Source organism: Lampetra planeri, chromosome 13 (assembly GCF_965212315.1).
Source record: "Lampetra planeri chromosome 13, kcLamPlan1.2.h2, whole genome shotgun sequence".
NCBI classification, from domain to species: Eukaryota; Metazoa; Chordata; class Hyperoartia; order Petromyzontiformes; family Petromyzontidae; genus Lampetra; species Lampetra planeri.
This window is the reverse complement of record NC_136119.1, coordinates 8538268-8551695: the sequence shown is the minus strand read 5'-3', so window position 1 is coordinate 8551695 and position 13428 is coordinate 8538268. Positions and strand designations below refer to the sequence as shown.

Here is a 13428-nt window from a genome sequence, read left to right as displayed (position 1 = left end):
AGGTAACTTAAACAATGTCATGCATTCGCTAAAGTGCAGCTTTGTACGAATCCATGAAGGTCCATTGGTCTATGAGCCTTTTAATACTGACCTTTGCTAAGCCGTGATTGCCATGAGGACACAATGACAGATGCACACTGTGAATGGCTATTATAAGCAAAGCTGCCCCCAAAAGCCTAACTGATGTCACAAGTGATGTCCGGTGTGGTGATGTGGAACCTTTATCCATTTAATATACAAGCACCCACACCAGCATATTGACAAAGGAAAAACATTGTCTTGCAAATGATTTTGAAGGTAATTTTCAACAACGGACCTTTTTGGAGCCTCATCAACCCGAGTTCATCGCTACACTACACAACAACTGTGCTTCACCCAGTTGTGCGTGGCTATATAGGTTTGAGCAGTTGAGGGCATTTTTCAGCACTCACAGTTGAATACAACCTATGAAAACATAGACTGAAAGCAACATCAATAATAAAAAGAGAGGCAACAATATGTTTGCAAAACTAGAAAATGACACCACGAAACGGTATTTTGTTTAATTGTTTGTAGCGTGGGAAAATTGATAGACAAATTTAAGATTATATTTTTGGAGGAAGCCACTGGAGCTATGCACTTTTAAATCTACAATGAACACTCGTTTATACCACTGGGTGGATAGAGGCGGGAGCAGGGAGGGGAGAGATTTACGAAACTTATCCGTGGTTCCAACTACCGCACTGGGAGATTGAACTGGCAACATTCTGGATTGCAGGTCTCGTGTGATGATCGTTACACCGTGGCGGCAGCAGCATCCCGCTGCTCTGTTTAATCTGTAATTTTTAACCCAAAAAAAAAATGTTGCGTTATTCAAAATTCTGCTTTCAACCGCAGCTGCAGGGCGTGCAAGTCGGTGTGCGCGCGCCACTAAGTCGGTTTGCGTGGCGTCGACAGATCAATTTGCACAGTTGCTCAGGAATTTCTGCAGGGAATTAATAAAGGATGCCATCTGCTGAAAAGTAGATGTCAAAGACACTAATGGCAAAGTATATTTTTGTATGCAATTCGATAACAAAGTTCCAACAAAAATACCATTTTACTATCATATATTTCTAAAAACAATAAGAGTTGTCCCTTGTGGAGTTGTTGCTTAGTCTGTCTATTGCTGTATACCAACATGCTTTGACCTGGTTATACGAATTAAAATAAACCCGATTTTCTGTCTAAATGCAAAAATAAATGTTTTAATTGTACTCCACAAAGAAGTGAGACAATATGAATACCGTGCTCTATGAGCTCTGCATGGCAAAGCAGAGGTAATTTCCGTTACAAATTTAACATCGATAGTGTGTACACGTTCATGGAGCAATGATATGGGGAAATAACAATATAAGGTTCTGCACAAACAAATATAGTTATGCTCAACTAAGCAAACCCTGTCACTATACAATCTTTTAAATGTACCACATAGGAATAGGATAGGCTTTAATTGCTTCAATAGACCGCGATAAACTGTCACCAAAAGTTATATGAACGTTGGAAGTCCATGTCATTTGCTTCTTAAATGGACTAAGGACTAAGGCGAATTATGGTGATGTTGTTGTATTTAGTATTAGTGACACCGTTAAAAGGTTTAGAAAAATGGGGAAATATCCCGCGTGGACTTTTCTTTATCTCCATAACTTGGAACTGCTACTAATCTGCGGGGGAATGTGAGAGCTGTGAGGCCAAACCCAAACAAACCAGAGTGTGTTTACAAAACAAAACACTTTTAAAATCCTTGCTTGGCAAGCACATTCCGTAGCCAGAAGCGTCTGTCTCGCAGTGGCCCCGTTTTTTTTTCTGCCCATCATAAATGCCTTCAACTTCAAAGGCGCGTGATGGGGTGCTAGAAGGAAAGCCGTCGTGAGTGAATGATCATGCATTCGATGTCTCACATTAAAATGTAAACGGCGACCATTCGGTAAGGTTAATTGTCAAGGCACCGTCAATTAAACGTTTAGAGTTTGCTTCTAGAATGTGTCCATTAGCGTGAAGATATGGTATTGTTTGGTCGGTAGATGTGGGATTGTTGAGATTAATATTGGCTCAGCAAACGCAAACTTTTACAATATTGATTTAAAATTTGTACTGATGCAATGTTATAATGCACTGCATTGGTTGTATCACGAATACCAAATTAAATGCAAGAAATTGTGGGTTACTGTCATTTTGTTTCAGTAGTAATTAATAATTATTTGACCATATCTCACCACGCTGCTCAGTGCAGGTTAGTGAAGGAGAGGCCCAAGACCGGTTCAGATATTACTTGCCACTGGTCAGGAATTAAACTCAGGTCGATAAGTTCATAGCATATTGCTGTAAACACTGCACCACCACTGCACGATTTAGTAATATAAAACATATTTAATACTCTTGTAGTCCATATTTGAAATTGGCTGAAAATGTAAACACATTCAATTTGAAGTAGTATGTTGATCAGATTATTTGGCAGTCAAAATTAAGCCTTTTCACATCTCTGCGCAATGTCAGTAAAGAAAACTCAAGTACCTCTCACAGTCAGATTTTCCAATAATAGTTTTGCCATCATTCACTCATCAATGAACCTGTACGCTTGATTTAAGAGAGCTCCCTCTCCTGGGCTGGGAACTTAATTCAATTAAATGACCAAATTTGTCTTTTCTATTATGAATCATCACGTATAATCAAATGAAGGTTAACCACAATTGTTGAACCTTTCCCCCCCCAATGTTAAATCGTCATCGAGTGGGCCAAGACAGATGACCACAACACACTGCAAGAATCCTTCAATAATGAAGCGGATAATGTTTCAGTGTTCTTGGAAGATTATAAATGTCTGTACTAGGAGCAATTGTCTCATTTAACATGCCATGATCATAAGCATCTGTACAAATTATCCTACACAAAAACAGTGTGCTGTGCCTCAATTCAATCCACGCCTTTTTGTTACATATTCACTGCAAGTATGACACTCATGTGAACAGCATATACTTGTAAGTTTTAAACAAAGAACCCCATACAAATACGCAAGCACGCCCGCATGTGCCATTATAATTAGGCAGTATTTACAGCGTGTAATGATCCATGCGCAGCAATCGCACGTGCTTGTGTTCAGTCTAAATTCCTCCATATTCTTCGTAATTGCAGGAGATGGGAGGTTGTTTTGCAATGAGTAATTGAAGTGGATATTCACCTACATTGTATATTTTGTAAGCGCACTGTCTGAGGATCCATACTCGCTGTCGTATTTACCCCTAGTCCAATATGACCTATTACTGTGGCAAGGCCACTGGGCAAAATCAAGATTGATTGATTCATTCATGAAAAATGGATGATGACCTGGACGATAATACAGATGAATACAAATTGGAAGCGGTGCACAAAATTGCGTTTAGAGCCATTGCGAAGCACAATGCTTGCCCGGACTCACGATAGGGGCACCCGTGTTGCTGCAAAATCCGAGAGAATAATATGTCTTTATCAGTGTCACTGAAAATAAAATATTTGGAGAAAAAAAAATCTTTAATGGAAGTCAAGCTTTTCTGTGGCAGATATTTTAAAGATATCAATGCTGTTTTGCTGAAAAATGTGAAGCATCATTGCACTCAGTCATGGTCAAATGCAATTTTTTTTGAAAGGCTATGTATTTTATTTACATTAACAGCATAGACAAAGGTTTAGACCGAAATATTGTGGGTTACTGTGCCTATCACAATCATATGTTCTGTTTGTGCCTCAGTCCTGTATGTATTGCGTGTGGGTGCATGTATGTTGCAATCCGCACAATAAGCACACAGTTTGATCAACTTGAGTTTTTTTTTGTTACAAGACAAATCGTAATACTATATGGCCGAGTTGAACAAAATGACAACTTTTTGTTTCACGTGCATTTTATGAAACATCCTCAGACGTTATATAGGTTTGTTTTTTCAACCCTTCTTGACGCCTCGTTTCAGTAAGCAGTTCGCTTTTCACGGCCTCTTTCGAGTCCCCAGCACAGTACTGCACACTGACAGGCACGCGTAAAGTAGTTGACAAAACAAACTACGTGGTGTACACGTGCGAAAAGGTATTGCATTAATGGTATTTTCTCTAAAACCCTATGCTTAAGAGACGGTCATTTCTATCGAGTTGATAAGATTGAACTCAAGGTGTTACTGCATTAAAAGCGAAGAAACCACCCACCCCTCCCCCATCATCACAATTAGGGTGAAGGAAACCAAAACGCTGTGATGGGCGTCGACACCGATGATATAAAAGAATTGATTTTCAGGTAGCAAGCTAGATCTGGGGATTTGGAACAAAGTAAAGCAGGCTCGCTTGAAAAGGTATCATCAAAGGCGTGATAGCATCAGCCCATTAACTTCTCTGCCAGTCACGTTTCTGGGGAGGATCTGCCATGTTTACAAATGAGTTTACAAGCACTTGGCAGCAGGGGCTGTTTATTTTGGGGAGTGTGGATTAATTTATCTTAAAATTAGCAGGCGATAGAGTGTGGATCCAAGCTGCTAACGCCAATAAGTGCTCTGTCCTCCCCTGATAGTCCGCCCGATAAGCCAATTGTTATTTCTGGCTGGGATCTCTGTCGCATCAGGACACATCAGTAAACAGACGGGCCAGGGGAGGGGACTTTCCCAGGATAGAGAGATGTGAAAGAATGACTAGGAAGAAAAGAAGAAGGCCACAGATAAGACAGCTGGCCTCCCAGGAGAATACGAGTGGGGCATTTGGGAAAGGGGCTGTATGGGTAGGGTTGGGTTGTGTATAGGATGGGGGAGGTGGTAGAATCGGGGGCTCTATGGGTAGGGTTGGGTTGTGTATAGGCTGGGGGAGGTGATCGTTTTTGGGAGGGCGGGCTTGTAGTGGTCCCACAAAACATGCCTTTGTATGTTTATTTCAAAAACAGAATATATTAGCCGCGCAATTCTTGTTTGTGGCAGAGCCACTGAGAACAAAAATGTTGCACACAACGATGGTGCCCACCCACCTTTTTTGCATAATGATGTCGGGCATATGTCACAATATCAGAAAACCAGAGCTAATAATAGAATGAGTATCATAATATATATCCCCTTAAGCTTCCCTGAGAGTATTAACATTGTGCTGTTATTTTTTTCAATAGTCCACAACAGTACTACACTTCATGTATTTCATATATTTTGAGTATACAATGACGGCACTTCTAAATAAATGCAATTCTGATGTTGATAAGGAATATTTTAGTAACTCATTCTAAAAGTAAAATGTGACTACCTCTCGCTGCCTATGCGAGTGTCTATTTATTCAGACCTTCAGTACACACGCGTTAAACTTACCCTGAATATTATGTACCGGGCTTGGCGGTGCACTGGGGTGCAAATTTGAGACATTTGAAACACTCCCAAACCCGCTGGGGTGCAAGGTGCACAAGAGACGTGGGGACAGAGAATAAGTACTCAAAAATAGTAAATGTTGTGGTTTCACGCTTCAACACACCGGTGGGCTAAAGTAGTGAACTATTTGTCTTTTGTCAACGTGACACTTTTTTTCTGATTGGCCGTGTCGGGTGGTGGAGGGTTACGACACATTTATAAATCACGCGATTTAACCCAAAAACGTTGATTATGAAGAGAATACGATCATGAACCCGTGTCAGCGCACACGAACCAACAGTACAATGGTATGCAAGCTGCATGTGACTTAGTGGTGAATCGTTACACCAGAATGCAAAGGATGTAAAAACTAAAAATTACACGTATAAAATAAAGAGGCAGTGTTATAACAGCAGTGCGCACACATCCAATAACCACCCACTTTGGACCCTTGTATGCATGGGGTTTCTCTGGGTATTCCCATTACCTCCCACGCACACACAGAGACACACAGATACTTCTTACATAAAGAAAGTGCAACAGCAGGCCAATTTCAGGACCCTCCTGAAAAGTCTTCTCAAGACTCGGCGAGAATTCCGTGAATACATGAATGGCATCATTATTATTATCTACCAGCGTCTCCTGTGCATCCTTCGCCACGAACAGCAACGTTTCTACGTGCTTGTGCTCATTTGCAGAAAACGAACATTTTTTGGCAAGTTAATAACGTCAAGTTAACAAAAGTGAATAACGCTTTCGCGTTTCATCAGTTAATTTGCATTACCCTAGCAAAACATCGTGCATATATATTTAAATAAATCTGTTCCCCCACCCCCTCCTCCTCCCCTCCCCCTACTAATTTGCAGGCAATACCGTAACTAAATCTTTGTTTTTCGACTGCAAGGAGTGCGCTGCATGGAAGGGCTCAGTAAACAGAACGTCAGCTGCGTTCGGGCGGTGCAGTCGGGGAGCCTCGTGACGCACGGCAGGGTCCGAGCGAGCCGCCCGCGTGATTTGCTGCACATTCCAAAAGTCCTTCCCCTCATTAATCACCTGCTGCTCGCCTCCTAAACTGTTTAACAGCCTCCCCCCCCCCTCTTCTGATCAAAGTGATAACGCTCCGAGGCAAGCTAGAGCCCCCCCCCCTCGCCACCACCTACCCCCCCGCTTCAGTCGCCCCACGTGTAAAGTTTCCAACGCGATACGGAATGCCCATCGAAGGTACTCGCTGGCGGTTATTTAAACCAAACTACGCACGTGCGGTGGTGGAGAAGTGTCGTTGTGATTGTTACACTGGCATATATCAAGAGACATTCCTCTTGAGGAAGAAGTGCATAATGTCTGATGTATCCTCCCCCCCCACCAATCCTTGTTCCTTTAATTGCAGCCAAAGCCAATGCTGCCACACAAATGACCACGCGTTTAGCCGCGTAAACAATCAACGGCAAACATTCAGGCTGCCGTATTCATACAGCGGTGGATTGATAAAGGAATGGAAAATGAATAAATAGAAATATGCGTGGGTTAAAATAACCGCTGTGATGATTCCATTGTAAAATGTCTCATATATATACTATTGCCCGTATATAATGCACAATAAGAGTATCAATGCACACCAGCAATTGTGATCAGTTTGTCAATGAAACCGCTAGGTGAAAGCTTCCGCGTGCTGCGCTGTCGGTTATGGGGGTTGCTTGAGAAGACATCGCGGGGTCCTCCAGGAAGGAAGCTGTGGAAGGTTCAGGATGGGCTCAGCCACTGATGTCATCCACGGCTTGGTACCAAACTTAGGTGGCCATGGTTCATTGTGCAGCATGCTCAACTGCCGCACCACCACTTCCCCCATTCGTAACACGCACACTGGAAGTGTGCATGTTCGAATGATATCCTTGGTTCCTTCGGTAAAGTCACGTAGAAGGGAAATAATACAATAATATAAAACAATACAAATTCTCACGACGTTTCGACTGCAACACAAGCAATCGTCATCAGGTGTGAAATAAAAATGCATTGCTGTGGATTTCACACCTGATGATGATTGCTTGTGTTGCAGTCGAAACGTCGTGAGAATTTTTATTGTTTTATATTTATATTATTTTATTATTTCCCTTCTACGTGACTTTACCGAAAGAACCAAGAATGTGAATCCCTGCAGTCACGAAAGCTTTAAATCAAAATTTATGTTCGAATGAGTCTACATTGGTTTTTGTTTTACCAGATGTAAACTTTCCTATCGACAAAAATGAAAATGCATAACGGCTTTCCGTGTCTGAGAGATGCACGAATATTGATTAACCTATAGGCAACTCATTTATCAAGTTTGTAAGAAGTGAAGTCACTAAAGCAGTGACATTTTATATAAAACTGTGGCTATGCACCCTGTCAATTACACGGCTTAGGGACAAACAAATTTAAAACTTCTACTTTTTATAATCCGATCATTTTCATTGTGGTACTGTATTTAAACAAATATACATGCCAATATAATGAATGCATCTTTGCTAAGATCTATAAATACATTTATTTGCTTTTTCATACACAGCCAAATGTGCACCGAGTTAGTTACCTTATGCCTGATGACCTGCGTTTGAACTTCTGCTGGGATTTCTGGTCCAGGCTGAGAAAAGGTCACCGGGTGGTCAGGATCTATCTCGTGGGCAAAAGAAGGTGCCCCCATCAGGATTTACATTCTCTAATTTATATGCTTTCTGCCACGACATTGGCGGTGGAGTCACATTAAATGAAAGCGGGGCTCCCTCCTTTTGTGAGAAGCCTAAAGCGCACTGATCGGGTATCTGAGAATCAACTGCGGCTGAAGTGCCGACCTGCAGGATTTAGGGCTGCGGTGATTAATAGGGCTGAATGGTAAAGGACCTCTCCAGCATTTGTGGCCGCAAGATTTGTGAGACTTTTGTGTTCATTGAGCATCCGTGTGTTTCATATGCACGGTCCAAAGGATCATAGGCGGGTCATTCTGCTGTTGCAAGTCTAGCAGAACCACACATTTAAAGGAGAGAGAGAGAGAGAGCGAGAGAGAGAGAGAGAAAAAGTGCATAGTTTTAAACAAGTGTGTTAATGAATGAACTTTACACATCGCAGTATGTTAATTCTTTCAGAAGACATAATACGTTAAATGACATGCGCTATTATTTACAGTGAGAAGCATTGTTCGCACGCAGGTTTAAAGGATAATTAAAGATCTATCAACCTGGTAAGACGTAATAATCATTGCAATAACTTTCTAAAGCAATTATCGCACCTAATATGTCCCCCCTGCTCTATATTTAAAAGCAGCATGATGTTATTATCCCAGGTTGGTGGGAGGAGAGGAAGACGGAGACAGACAGACCACACAATGAGTGTCCAATAAGAGTAAGAGAGTTACATGACAAGGAGGGCCAACGCAGCGCTGCCTCCTGGACACGTGAGCAATTATTGCCCCATTAGCATTCCTTTCACTCTCCCCTCGCCACCTTTCCACTGCAGGTGGGGGACCACTTCAGAGATCAGAGGCAATGTGAAGCTGTGCCCAATGTAGGTCCGCCTTGTCTGGGCACCTTGGCCTGGCAGTTGTGCTCTGCTGTTAGACAGATGGTATTGGTGTGATGGCACCAACAATTATTAATTTAAAATAAATTAGTCACTTCAGAGGTTTCCTGCTAAGTAATGCTTAGTTAGACGTGTCCTATAAACACACACACACACACACACTAATGAACCACACCACCAGAACCACCACAACACAGTTTTACTTTCAGCTTTAAAGCTTTCTGTTTGCGTCCAAGCAAAGTGAAACATTTCCCGCACGGTAATATCTAATTTAAATATTCATGATGGAATCAAATCGCGATCAACTTAAGCTACATTGTTTTGTTAAGTATTTTCAAATAACACTCACGGGCCGGACAATGTACGTTGTGCGTATTTAAAGTGCAAAAATGGAGATGAGCTTCATGAGAAGCATTCACAAAGAGACAAAGACAAAGATCCCCGTATAGTCTTAGCAAACTGTAGGGGCAAGTGCTGTTAGCAAGCACCTATGAAGGCTAGCACGGCACACGAAGGGATGGGTGGCCAACCCTATGCCCGGCCGCCTTTGTCTCCCCGGGTGGCGATGCTTACACACCACACTCGGTACTCGTTTGAGGCTGAGTCGACCTAGGGGAGGCCCGGTTCAGATAATGGTCACAGGTGTTGGCCGTGAGCGGGAATCGAACTCGGGTCGCCGGGTTCGTAGCGTGGCGTGGCGCTAACCCGCTGCGCCACCGCTCACAAAGAGAACACACATGTACGTGCGTTGCGAGACAGCCTTGTCTCACGGGGTGCCTGGGTGGGATTGTGTTTTGAATGTGAAAACCTTGAACTCACGGTGAGCGGGCCCGGTTGTGTCAACGCTGGTGCTCTAGTGATGCCAGACAGTGCTACGCAGTAATGCATGCGGGCACACACATTTTACCATAAATTTTACAACTGTTGACTGATTCGCCCATTTAAGCCATGTAGCGTAGAGATATGTAATCACTCATCTGTTTTAGAAAACAGGTCATGTTCTACATTATTATTATTAATCATTGCCTGTATCCGGGCGTTGGTCAAAGCATTTTTTGCTGTCAACGCATTTTTTTAAGAAGAAAAAAAATAAGGATATCAGAAGTACACACAGACATATATTGTAAATATAATGTAATTACTTTTAAAGATAACATTCCACTTAATGTACCAGATGAGCGTATTGCTTAACCAACCGAGTTTTGGAGACTGATATTTTTAAGCATGTCTATACCACTCGCAAAAAATTTAAATAAAAATCGCACGCAAAAAACATTTGGTCAATCAATTAATTACTTTCAATATATTCCATAAAAGAAGAAACAAATGCTCTGGGAAGTGTACACACATAGAAGGGAAGAGAAAAATGCGATAGTGCATTGGCAGCGGTGCACAAGAACAAAAAAATTAAACTCAACACATTCGTCAATAAACTGCGGCACAAGAGGATACAGCCACGTGGCTGAGTGGTAGAGTGAAAGCCTCGCAATTCAAAGGTTTGGCGAGTTCAAATTCAGTTTGAGAGGTTTACTTGACTCAACCCATCATCCTTCCGGAGTCACTAAAATAGGTACCACTTCATGGAGAAGTCAAGACTGATGGTCTTAATCTAAGTTGTCTTGTGGTTGTTGTTGTTGTTTGACTTGCATCCCACTGGGATTTTTGCACACAGCGTTGGTGTGCAGTTCTTTATCTGCAATATTTTGCTGTCTTTTCTTGTATTTTCTGTTTGCACATAGTCACATAGTCACTTTAAGATGTTTTCTTGTTCATGTTTTTGTTTTTGTTTATTGCTGTCGCACCCGATTCAAGAGCCGAATGGCTCACAGTGCTATACCAAATAAATGAAACTTAAAACTGAAACTGAAAAAGAGCGGTTGCCCTAAGGCTAGACTCGTCCCCACGTATGAATGAGGAATTCCCACCATTGGCTCAGGGCTGTAAACCGGGAGATGAGCGTCGCCTAAATGTTGATTTGAGTAGGAAGTCACTTTGGCTTTTAAAGATTAAAAAAAACGTATATAGGTGACATTTTAAGCAACGCCCCTTCCTCCTAGCAGAGAGATCATCACTACTATGAAGAATGGCAATTGCCCACATGTTGCTTGTTCGTATGTGCTCCCCTTAAGGGCAGTGTTGTTATTGAAGGGAGAACACTCACAAAATAAGTCAGAAAACCACCCCTAGTTGCTCTGCGGGTAGCTAGATGTCTCATGGAATTGAGGTCTCCATCTCTTGGGTGAAATGCGTTCGGATGTGCAGTGAGCGTGAAGGCGTTGCTCTCGTCTTAAACGATTGCTTCTGATGACTCCTGTGAACACGAGACACAGTGGCTGTGCTTCACTCAGCCCTAGCCAGCTCAACGCAGCAAAGACAAAGCGTGATAAACAACGAACCGTTTGCATCATTAGCTGAAGACACCCCTCTGCAGGGCTGTCAGAGGCCCGTTTCGCCCTGGAAGGGTCTAACAGAGTTTCTAAGTCCAAGGCCGCTCCCAAAAAGGAGTAAGTATGTGTCCTGTCATCGGGAGGGCGTCCAAAGAAATGGAAAAGAGCCATGCTTTAACAGGTGCCAGTATCACAATGAGGAACTTACATGTACAAAAATACAAACGCTTGAGCAAGTTCAGTCAATATTAGATTGGACGAACATGTGATTATCTGCTTCCATTCACGTGTTCTTGGAGAGCAATATAATCAATGACGGTAGTGACAATTGTAAAAAGATCAATATGCATCGATTGCTGAATGCAGTCAGTCTTCCTGGTTAGGGTGAGCTGCGACGAGAGACTCAGACACACAAGAATGTGGCGAGCGAGCGATCAGCTGCCAACAATTAAAAGTGTAAAAATAAAATTGAGCAATGCTATGCGATGCTTCTACCACCGACGATGTGAAGCAAGTCGAGTGGACCCGCCATGTCTTCCTCATTCACATGGCACAATTGTCATCAACATTGAATGACTATTCTATTTAATGTCACAATACAAAGTACATTTCGTGACTCACGTTGTACAGAGGAAACTGAGCATGCCCGTGGTTTAAAACATATAAAAGTTACAGCTTAGCAAGCTGTTTATGTTTAAGAAAAAGTCAAACAAAGTACGTTTTAGTTTAAAGCCGTTTATAAACCTTTGGCCAAACAGATGTAATGCTATTTACACTGGGATAATAATATATAATGATAGTTGTAATGTACGCAATGTTAGTGTATGGGGGATTTCATAAGCAGTGTGTGAGATTTCAGAGCAGATACCTTCACTGACAGAAGCACTCCGGAAGTAAGAATGGATTGGGGGAAGTGAGCAGACCAAACATTCGAGGTGCCCTGAGGAATATGAAATACAGCTATGGGAACAGCCTTAAATATGGTACATACCAGAAAGTTGTACAAACGTAGGATTATTATTTTTTATCTGAAAAAACAACAACAACAACACTTTGACCGTTGCGACAGTGAAATTCTCAGTTTAACTCTTTACCCTCGTTTTTCTCACTTACTTTTAAAACTATGTACATCATACACCATTAGCACTGCATTCTCAATGGCATCAAAATTATTCAACTCATGTGAACAAAATTCATTTGGGTACATTTCCAAACAGAGTTCGCCAATTGGCAAGTCAAGTGGGGTAATTATGGGGTGCTCCTATTTCTTTCAACAAGTCTGGGAAGAGTAGACCAAACACCAGCAGTGCATGAGCAAGCAATTTCAGGGCCTTCAAAACATACTTATTCATATTTGTATCAAGGATCGTATACATATAAAAAAAGAAAATCTACGAAAAAAAAAACAAGGACCAAATGTAGAAATATTGTTTATTTACATAAGCCACTTAAGGAGGAAAATGTCACCACCTTATTTTGAAGTTAATGTACAACTTTATGGTGTCCTGCAGTACAATTCAGGGTGGGCAATGGGTCAAGTGTGGCAGTGGCGTGCAGCTCTTGGAGGCAACGCTTCCCAGAGAGGCGAGCCTATGCCACTAAGGGAAGGTGCGGGGGGGGGGGGTGATGGGGGGGGGGTGATGGGGGGTACCTTGGCAGGTCAGCGCTGTTGGCTCCCGTCTGCCCTCTTGACACATGAGGGAAGAATTGGCCTCTCACACAGATAAGCAAGATCAAAGTGGACAAAGTGGTCTGTCGGCCGATGGCTTTCAGTGAAAACTTTTCTGCAAGAGCAGATAACCGATTTCTATCACCGACTTTACAGCCTGACATTTTTCAGAGTGCTAGATGATCATAGCCGGGGCACACAACGTATTTTTATGCTCTCCCACATTGTCTACTCGTGTCTGCGTGCAGACGGCAACAGCCCCACGATATATAGTAGCACACACGCACACACACGCACGCACGCTTCGTCCATACGCACGTAACTGAGATGTACCGTCGTATACGCGTGTGCACGTGCGTGCTGTTGTGTGAGCGTTTTTGTCGAAGGGGAGGGGGCGAGGCGGGGGGGGGATGGGCGAAAGAGAAATACCTCAAATGCTGTTGAGGTATGAGCAGCAACTGGTTTGCAC

General features: G+C 42.5%; 1 long non-coding RNA gene across 1 annotated transcript; it reads right to left on the bottom strand.

Annotated features, from left to right (window-relative positions):
• Window positions 1-10178: 10178 nt before the first annotated feature.
• LOC144722165 (uncharacterized) lies at window positions 10179-13199 on the bottom strand. The gene is made up of 3 exons (XR_013586018.1): window positions 12942-13199; window positions 12159-12230; window positions 10179-11214 (listed from the first exon to the last, which is right to left on the bottom strand). It is a non-coding gene; the product is annotated as an uncharacterized LOC144722165 (long non-coding RNA).
• Between the last annotated feature and the right edge of the window lie 229 nt (window positions 13200-13428).